We start from the raw sequence: 7,941 nt of genomic DNA, 5'->3' as shown, positions 1-7,941 counted from the left end.
ATAAGTGAAAATGCATCATTGTAATGGACAGTTGTTTAACAATTGAAGTTTTTAAATATTCAAATGTTAAGCTGAAAGCATTTAGCCTGGCACTCTTCCTCTCTCGCTGATGCTTTCCCTCTATGTATTTATATAGTCGGCCCTCCCTATTCGTGGTCCCATGTTCACAGAGTCAACCAACCTCAGATTGACAATATTTTTATTTTTTTAATTTATTTTTTTGAGACACAGTCTTGCTGTGTTGCCCAGGCTGGAGTGCAGTGGCATGATCTTTGCTTACTGCAGCCTCCACCTCCTGGGTTCAAGTGATTATCTTGCCTCAGCCTCACAAGTAGCTGGGACTATAGGCACACACCGCAACGCTCGGCTAATTTTTTGTATTTTTAGCAGAGATGGGGTTTCACCGTGTTGCCCAGGCTGGTCTCTAACTCCTGAGCTGAGGCAATCTGCCCGCCTCGGCCTCCCAAAGTGCTGGGATTACAGGCATGAGCCACCATGCCCAGCCTAATTTTTGTATTTTTTCAGTAGAGACGGGATTTCACCATGTTGACCAGGCTAGTCGCGAACTCCTGAGCTCAAGTGATCCACCTGCCTCGGCCTCCCAAAGTGCTGGGATTATAGGCGTGAGCCACTGCACCCAGCCTGAAAATGTTTTTTAAAAATAAAAAATAATACTGCAACAATAAAAAAAAATAAACAAAAAGCAATACAGTATAACAACTACTTCTATCACATTTACATTGTATTGGGTATTATAAGTAATCGAGAGATGATTTAAAGTATTTGGGAGGATGTGTGTAGGTTATATGCAAATACTATCCCATTTTATATCAGGAACTTGAGCATTCATAGATTTTGATAGATTCTGATATCATCAGGGTCCTGGAACCAATCCCCCAGTGGGTATCCCGAGACAACTGTACAGGCATCTGGGTCCTAACACGTAACTAACATTAGCATCCTTTGTCAATTGTTGAGGTTCCTAAGTGTGTTGGTCAATGAAATGACTCATAGAAAATAGCAGTCACTGCCAGGCTTGGTGGCTCATGCCTGTAATCCCAGCACTTTGGGAGGCCGAGGTGGGTGGATCATGAGGTCAAGATATTGAGACCATCCTGACCAACAATGGTGAAACCTCATCTCTACTAAAAATACAAAAAAAAAAAAAAAAAAAAATTAGCCAGGCATGGTGGTGCACGCCTGTAGTCCTAGCTACTCCAGAGGCTGAGGCAGGAGAATCATTCAAACCCAGGAGGCGGAGCTTGCAGTGAGCCGAGATCATGGCACTGCACTCCAGCCTACTGACAGAGCGAGACTCCGTCTCAAAAAAAAAAAAGACAGCTTTAATGCTAATTAGACCCTAACATTCCTCCATTCCTAGAAGTCCTCTCCGAGACTTCATGCATTGGCCACAATAAAGAAGGTGAGGGCCAGGCATGGTGGCTCATGCTTATAGTCCCAGCTACTTAGGAGGCTGAGGCAGGAGGATCACTTAAGCCTGGGAGATGAAGGCTGCAGTGAGCTATGATCGTGCCACTGCACTGTAGCCGGGTGACAAAGCGAGACTCTATCTCTAAAAATAATTAATAAATAAATAAAGAGGATGATATAGACAAAGGTGATTAGCGGAGATGGAAATTATATCCATGATTTTTAAAATTTCATGTTTCAAATTATGAGCCTTGAACACCTTTGTGTTCTCACAGAAGAATGAACAGATAAATATCATAGGTTTTTGTAGGCTTAGAAAGGTATTGGAGGTGCTGATTTTTCGTGCCCCAAACCTGAGGTGATAGGAGAGAAACAGATAAGGAGAGAGCAGGGCAAGAGAGAACTAGCCTGGGAGAGAGAAGCACCATCTAGTCACTTTGTCCTCATGCAAAATGCTGATGATCTCTTGTAGACCCATACTCCTATGTCCCCCTCCCCTCAGCTTTTTTTTTTTTTTTTTAGACAAAAAAAAAAAAAAAGTTACCCAGGCTGGAGTGCAGTGGCATGATTTCAGCTCACTTCAACCTCTGTCTCCTGGGTTCACGTGATTCTCGTGCCTCAGCCTCTCAAGTCGCTGGGATTACAAATGTGCACCACCACACCTGGCTAATTTTTTGTTTTTAGTAGAGACCAGGTTTCACCATGTTTTGCCATGTTGGCTAGGCTTGTCTCGAACTCTTGGCCTCAACTGATCTGCCTGCCTCAGACTCCCGAAGTGTTGGGATTACAGGTGTGAGCCACTGCGCCCAGACCCTCTTCCCCCACTTTTAATTTTCCTTTTGCCTTTCTTGTAGCTTGATTACATGACCTGTATCCCCACCTGCCTGTTTTATTCTTGGGCTGACATTTGTGGTGCATTTTAAGCTGGAATTTCTGGAAGCAGAAAGCTACAAGATCCACAGCAAAAGCTACAAAATGCAGTGGTGGAATTTCAGGCACCAGGCATCTGCATGGAGGAGACATTCCAGGGCCCCACAGTGGGTGAGGAAGCTGCTGAGAGCCTTCCAGTACCTTCAGACCCTACCACCCAGGCAGCAGCCTGCCCAGAGTCCACTCCCTTGGGCGACTCTGCTTAGGGCTCCCCCATCATCTAGCTGGTGGCAGGCAGCCAGGAGCTACTGGCCTTCTTTAATTTAAATGTACATCCGGGTTTGCAGTAAGTTACAGGGACAAGGGTCTCCAGGATCGACCAGGGAAGGCCCTGCCCAGGTAACCAAGCCCATGTCAAGCAATCCACAGTCCTCAGGATTCTTCCTCCATGGGTGGGGTTTTGATTGTGTGTTTTAAAGATGCCTTCATTGTAACAATTAAAGGATCGGAATAAATCTGGCCACAATCAGTACTTTAAAACCTTCTTGCCTTGCACTTAGAGAATGCTTGGCATGGCCCTGCTTGCCACGGTGACTGACAACAGCGACCCAGACAGACAGAGGACACTCACTCGCTACACATGCTGAACACATAAATATTTACTTAGGTACAAGCAATGGCCTGAGTGCCTTTTATGCGGTGGGGAGAGAGGAATGAATCATGCAGGTTGGCAGCTGGAACAAGACGGGGAGAGGAAGGGGAGTCTCTTCTCTGGGGAGCAGCTGTCTAGGAGCTGCCAGAAATAGGAGAGGGAGGACTGGAGCTGGGGGAACTTGAACATGGAGAGCCCTGAGAGGATGAGAGAGAGGACGACTGGTGGGCAGCCCTGGGAGGACCCAACCTCTGCCTGGGAGGAGCCTCAGGCTGCTGCCTGCCAGCCAGTGCCAAGGGCTGGAGGGGCCCCTGCGGAGTCTCACCACTGTTTGAACAAAGAGTAGTAGAATCTCAGCCCTGCTCCCAGAGGGTGGAGGACAGGAGGCAGGGAAGAGTACACCTGGTGAGGGAGGGAGGGTTCACCACAGGGCCCCATGGAACTGCCAGGGGCCTGCAGTTCCACCCTACCCAGTCCTGGGCTCCAGAAACCACCTGCCAAGAAGGTGGGCCAGGTGTGCACTGTGCTGCAGAAGGTGTGTCTTCTCCCACGCCAGTAGCACCGTCACCCCTATTCACACCCTGCCCCCAGCCTAGACCTGGTTTTTCCCACAGAACCCCACCGAGACTTTTATCTCTTCATCTTCCATCTCACTGCGGTCAAGGAGTGGCTGACTACCCGGTAGCAACAAAGGACGTTTTGAGCCGCGGAATCCACAGGTTTCAACTGGGATCCTGCGGCTGGGAACAGAAGTCCCAACACCAGGTAAGGGGCAGCCCGTGGACATGCAGGAGGCAGTCCCAGCACCGGGGTGGCCCTAGGACAAGGTGGGGGCAGCCCAGTGTGCATCCCTTCCTGTCTAAATCCTCATCACTCGGCTGGTCCACCAACAAGAACTGCTTAAGGGGTGCTTCTGTGACTCCCCATTTGACCACTTCTCTGACCCAGAGGGCAGCTGAGAGAGAAGGAAGGAAGGAAGGAGATTCTCTTTGGTCCTTGTTCCTGGCTTGGGTAAGAGCCAAGTCACCTGCTCCTCCTGAGCCAGGCCCTGGCCGCCCCCTTTCTGCTGTCCCTCAGTAGACACCTGCGCTGTGATCCTACGCATGGTGACTGTGGGGGAGGTGGAGGTGACGGGGTCATGGGAGGCAACATCTTCTCCAGCACAACGCAGCTTTAAAACCATTGCCTCGGCAGCATGGACTCTGGAGTCCAGCTCCCAGGAAAAGCTTCAGATTAGGATATTTCTATTGTTACTACGTGTAGGCACTTCGTCAGTTGCACTGTAGCTTTTCTATACTGTACTTGCATGGGGTGTGAGGCAGCATGTGCAGGGATAGCAGCTCCCACCCAGGACTAACTTCTGCAGGATAATTATGATAGCATCGGGAAAACAACAGTAATAACCCATTCTAATTGAGAGTTTATTTGTACTAAGGAATTTAATCCTTACAGCAACACAATGAGGTTGGCTCTATTATCCCATTTCACAGATGAGAAAACTGAGGCTTAGAGAGGCCAAATTACCTCCCACAATCACACAAGTAGCAGGAGTCCAGGTCAGGCTTTACACCCAGTTGTAGAAAAGCCTGTCTGTAGAGAAATCTGGAGACCCTTGCTGCTTTTAGGCCAAATTCTGCCCCCAGCCACCACCAACTGGGAAGTGGTTCTTCATTCCTACTTTTCAGAGCCTACCCTCCTACAATCACTCAGGACAGGAAGTCTACCACGCTGGCCCTAATCCTATAAGTAGTGGGAGAGGATGCGTTGGCTGGAAAACTTGAGAGAAATGTGTAAGATGAAGTGCTTTTTATATAATCTGTTCAAGTTCACAGTGAGGCAGGAAACCAATTTTCCCCAAACTGAGAACTGAGGAAAGGGCCGTCCTTTGATTCTCACCTCCCGTTCTCACCCCTGTGGCCAGAGAGGTGTTGCTTTTAATAAAGCAGTTTCCAGGTGGTGCTTGGAACTCCACGGACCAAAAACCCACGAGAAATGGCTTGGGGATGGGGTGGGGGCTGCCACTTCCTTCATTCTTCTCTGTTTTCTTTTACTTCCACCAAGCTGGAGATCACAAAACAAGCCAGAGACCCCACCAAATCCCAGGGTGGGGAGCTCCCCCTAGTGGCCCAGGGGGTCCCCTCATAGACCCCCCCGGGGTCTCGACAAAAGGGAAAGGAGCGGATGTTTGAACAAGTCTGGAGTCTTGTATAAGAGAAAATGGTCCACTCCCGGGCATACCCCCAAAGAATAGTGCAGAGACTCAAAGAGATATTTGTACAGCCGTCCATAGCAACATTATTCACAGTGGCCAAACAATCCAAGGGTCCATCAGTGGATGAGTGTGTAAACAAAAATGAGGTATAACTACACAATGAAATATTATTCAGTCTTAAAAAGGAATGAAATTCTGCCACAGGCCACAACATGGATGATCCTGAAAGACGTTATGCTAAGTGAAGTAGTCAGACACCAAAGGACAAAAACTGCATAATTCTGCTTCTCTGAGGTACTCAGAGTAGTCAAACTCAGAGATACAGAAAAGTAGAATGGTGGTGGCCGAAGACCTGGGGGAGAAGGGAATGGAGAGTTATGGTTTAATAGGTACAGAATTCCCGTTGGGGATGATTAAAAATTTTGGAGCTGGTGGTTGCACAACAATGTGTGTATACTTAATGCCACTGAATTACACACTTAAAAATTGCTAACATGGTAATTTTATGTTATGTATCTTTTATCAAACACAAAAAATAAAAATAAAACGAGAGAAAATAATTCCACCCAGTTTTGTGGAGAAAGCACATCTTTTCCCAGGTTTCTAGAAATTTTGCCAAATCACTCAATTTAGGTTGAAATTCTCTGTACTTGGTCTCAGCCTAGAATGAAATCTAGGGTAAATATTGTATTGAAATTTATTTCATTAGGAGAATAAAATGTGGCCTTAGGCTGGGTGTGGTGGCTCACACCTGTAATTCCAGCAATTTGGGAGGCAAAGGTGGGTGGATCACTCGAGATCAGGAGTTCGAGACCAGTCTGGCCAACATGGTGAAACCCTGTCTCTACTAAAAAAAAAAAAAAAAAAAAAATTAGCCAGGTATGGTGGCATGCACCTGTAGTCCCAGCTACTTGGGAGGGTAAGACAGGAGAATTGCTTGAAACTGGGAGTCAGAGGCTGCAGTGAGCCAAGGTTACACCACTGCACTCTAGCCTGGGTAAAACAGCAAGACTCTGTCTCAAAAAAAAAAAAAAAAAGTGTCTTAAGGAAGGACAGACAGGTCAATGGAACAGTATAGAGAACCCAGAAACAGGCCTACACAAATAATGTCCAACTGATTTTTGCCAAAGGTGCAAAAGAAAATCAATGGAGGAAAAATCGTCTTTTCAACAAATGATGCTGAAGCAATTATACATCCATAGATTAAAAATATGAATCTCAGCCTAAACCTCACATTTTACACAAAAAATAATTTAAAATGCATCACAGATTTAAATGTAAAATATGACCAGGGGAAAATCTGTAGGAGCCAGGGCTAAATAAAGAGTTCTTAGACTTAATACCAAAAGTATGATCCATAAAAGGAAAACAATCAAGAAAGAAAAAAGCCCTGTTAGGATAAAAAGACAGGTTATAGACTAGGAGAAAATGTTTTCAAACTATATCTGACAAAATTTTGTATCTAGAAAATAAGAACTCTCAAGACTCAACAGTTAAAAAAAAATCCAATTAGAAAACGGGCAAAAAATATGAACAGGTATTTCACCAAAGAAGATATATGGATTGCACATAGGCAGACAAAACAAAAGGACATTCATGGTTAACCATTGGGGAAATGGAAATTTGAAATCACAGCGAGATATCATTACACATTTATTAGAACAACTCAAATAAAAATAGTGACAACACCAAATGCTGGCGAGGATGTGAGGAAACGATGTCTTTCATATATTGCTAGTGGAAATGTAAAATGGTTCAGCCACTCTGGAAAACAATTTGGCAGTTTCTTAAAAAACAATTTCTAAACATAGACTTACTATATGATCCATGAATTGCCCACCTGGGCATTTACCCCAGAGAAATGACAACTTATGCTTACACAGAAATCTATACTTAAAAGTTCATAGCAGTTCTATTTGTAGTAAGTGAAAATTGGAAAAAGCCCAGATGTCCTTCAGTGGGTGAATGGTTAAACAAACTCTGGTGCATCCATATCATGGAATACTACTGAGCACAAAAAAGAAAGAAAAAAATTGTTGACACATGCAACAATTTGGATGGATCTCAAGGGCGTTATGCTGAGAAAACCCAGTCTCCAAAGGTTACTGGATGAAAGATACCTGTATGATTTTTGTAACTTCCTGTGTATCTATAAGCATTTCAGAAACAATGAAGACTGGGATAAAACCCACCGCAACTCTGCAAGACAAGGAAGAGAAGGGAAGTAAGCTTGTGAAGCAATTGCCCTGAGCCAGGACGTCCAGGACGCGGGCCAGGCAGTCTGCATGGGTCATCTTGTTTGATTCCCTCAGGGCCTGTGAAGTTATGCAGCATCCCCTATTACAGACAAGGAGATCAAGGCCTCAAGTGGTATAATTGCATTTCAAACCAAGTCTGTCTGACCATAAAGCCTCCTCTCTTTTAGGGAGCCGAAGTGTATATGAACTTTTGAAGCTGAGTAGTCACGTCAAAGAAAAATAAGTTTTGTGCGGTCTGCCAAAGTTACCGCCATCTCAGAAGTGAGCCTGTGCACTTTATTTCGATCAGGCATCATTGATCGAATGGTTCATCTCCAGTTTATTCTGTTTGTTATCATCCACAGAAGCTAATCCGAACAAAGCCCTGCCTTCTGATAGTTTATATCTTTCCTTAAATGCGACTTTTGTTATGTCACTCTCTAGCCCAAATATCTAGGTAACTATTTTTTCTTTTATTGATACATAGTATTTTATATGTTTATGGAGTACACATGAGTGTTTGTTACATGCACAGAATG

The sequence above is a fragment of the Papio anubis genome, chromosome 9, assembly GCF_008728515.1.
Source record: "Papio anubis isolate 15944 chromosome 9, Panubis1.0, whole genome shotgun sequence".
NCBI classification, from domain to species: domain Eukaryota; kingdom Metazoa; phylum Chordata; class Mammalia; order Primates; family Cercopithecidae; genus Papio; species Papio anubis.
Note: the sequence above shows the minus strand (reverse complement) of the source record.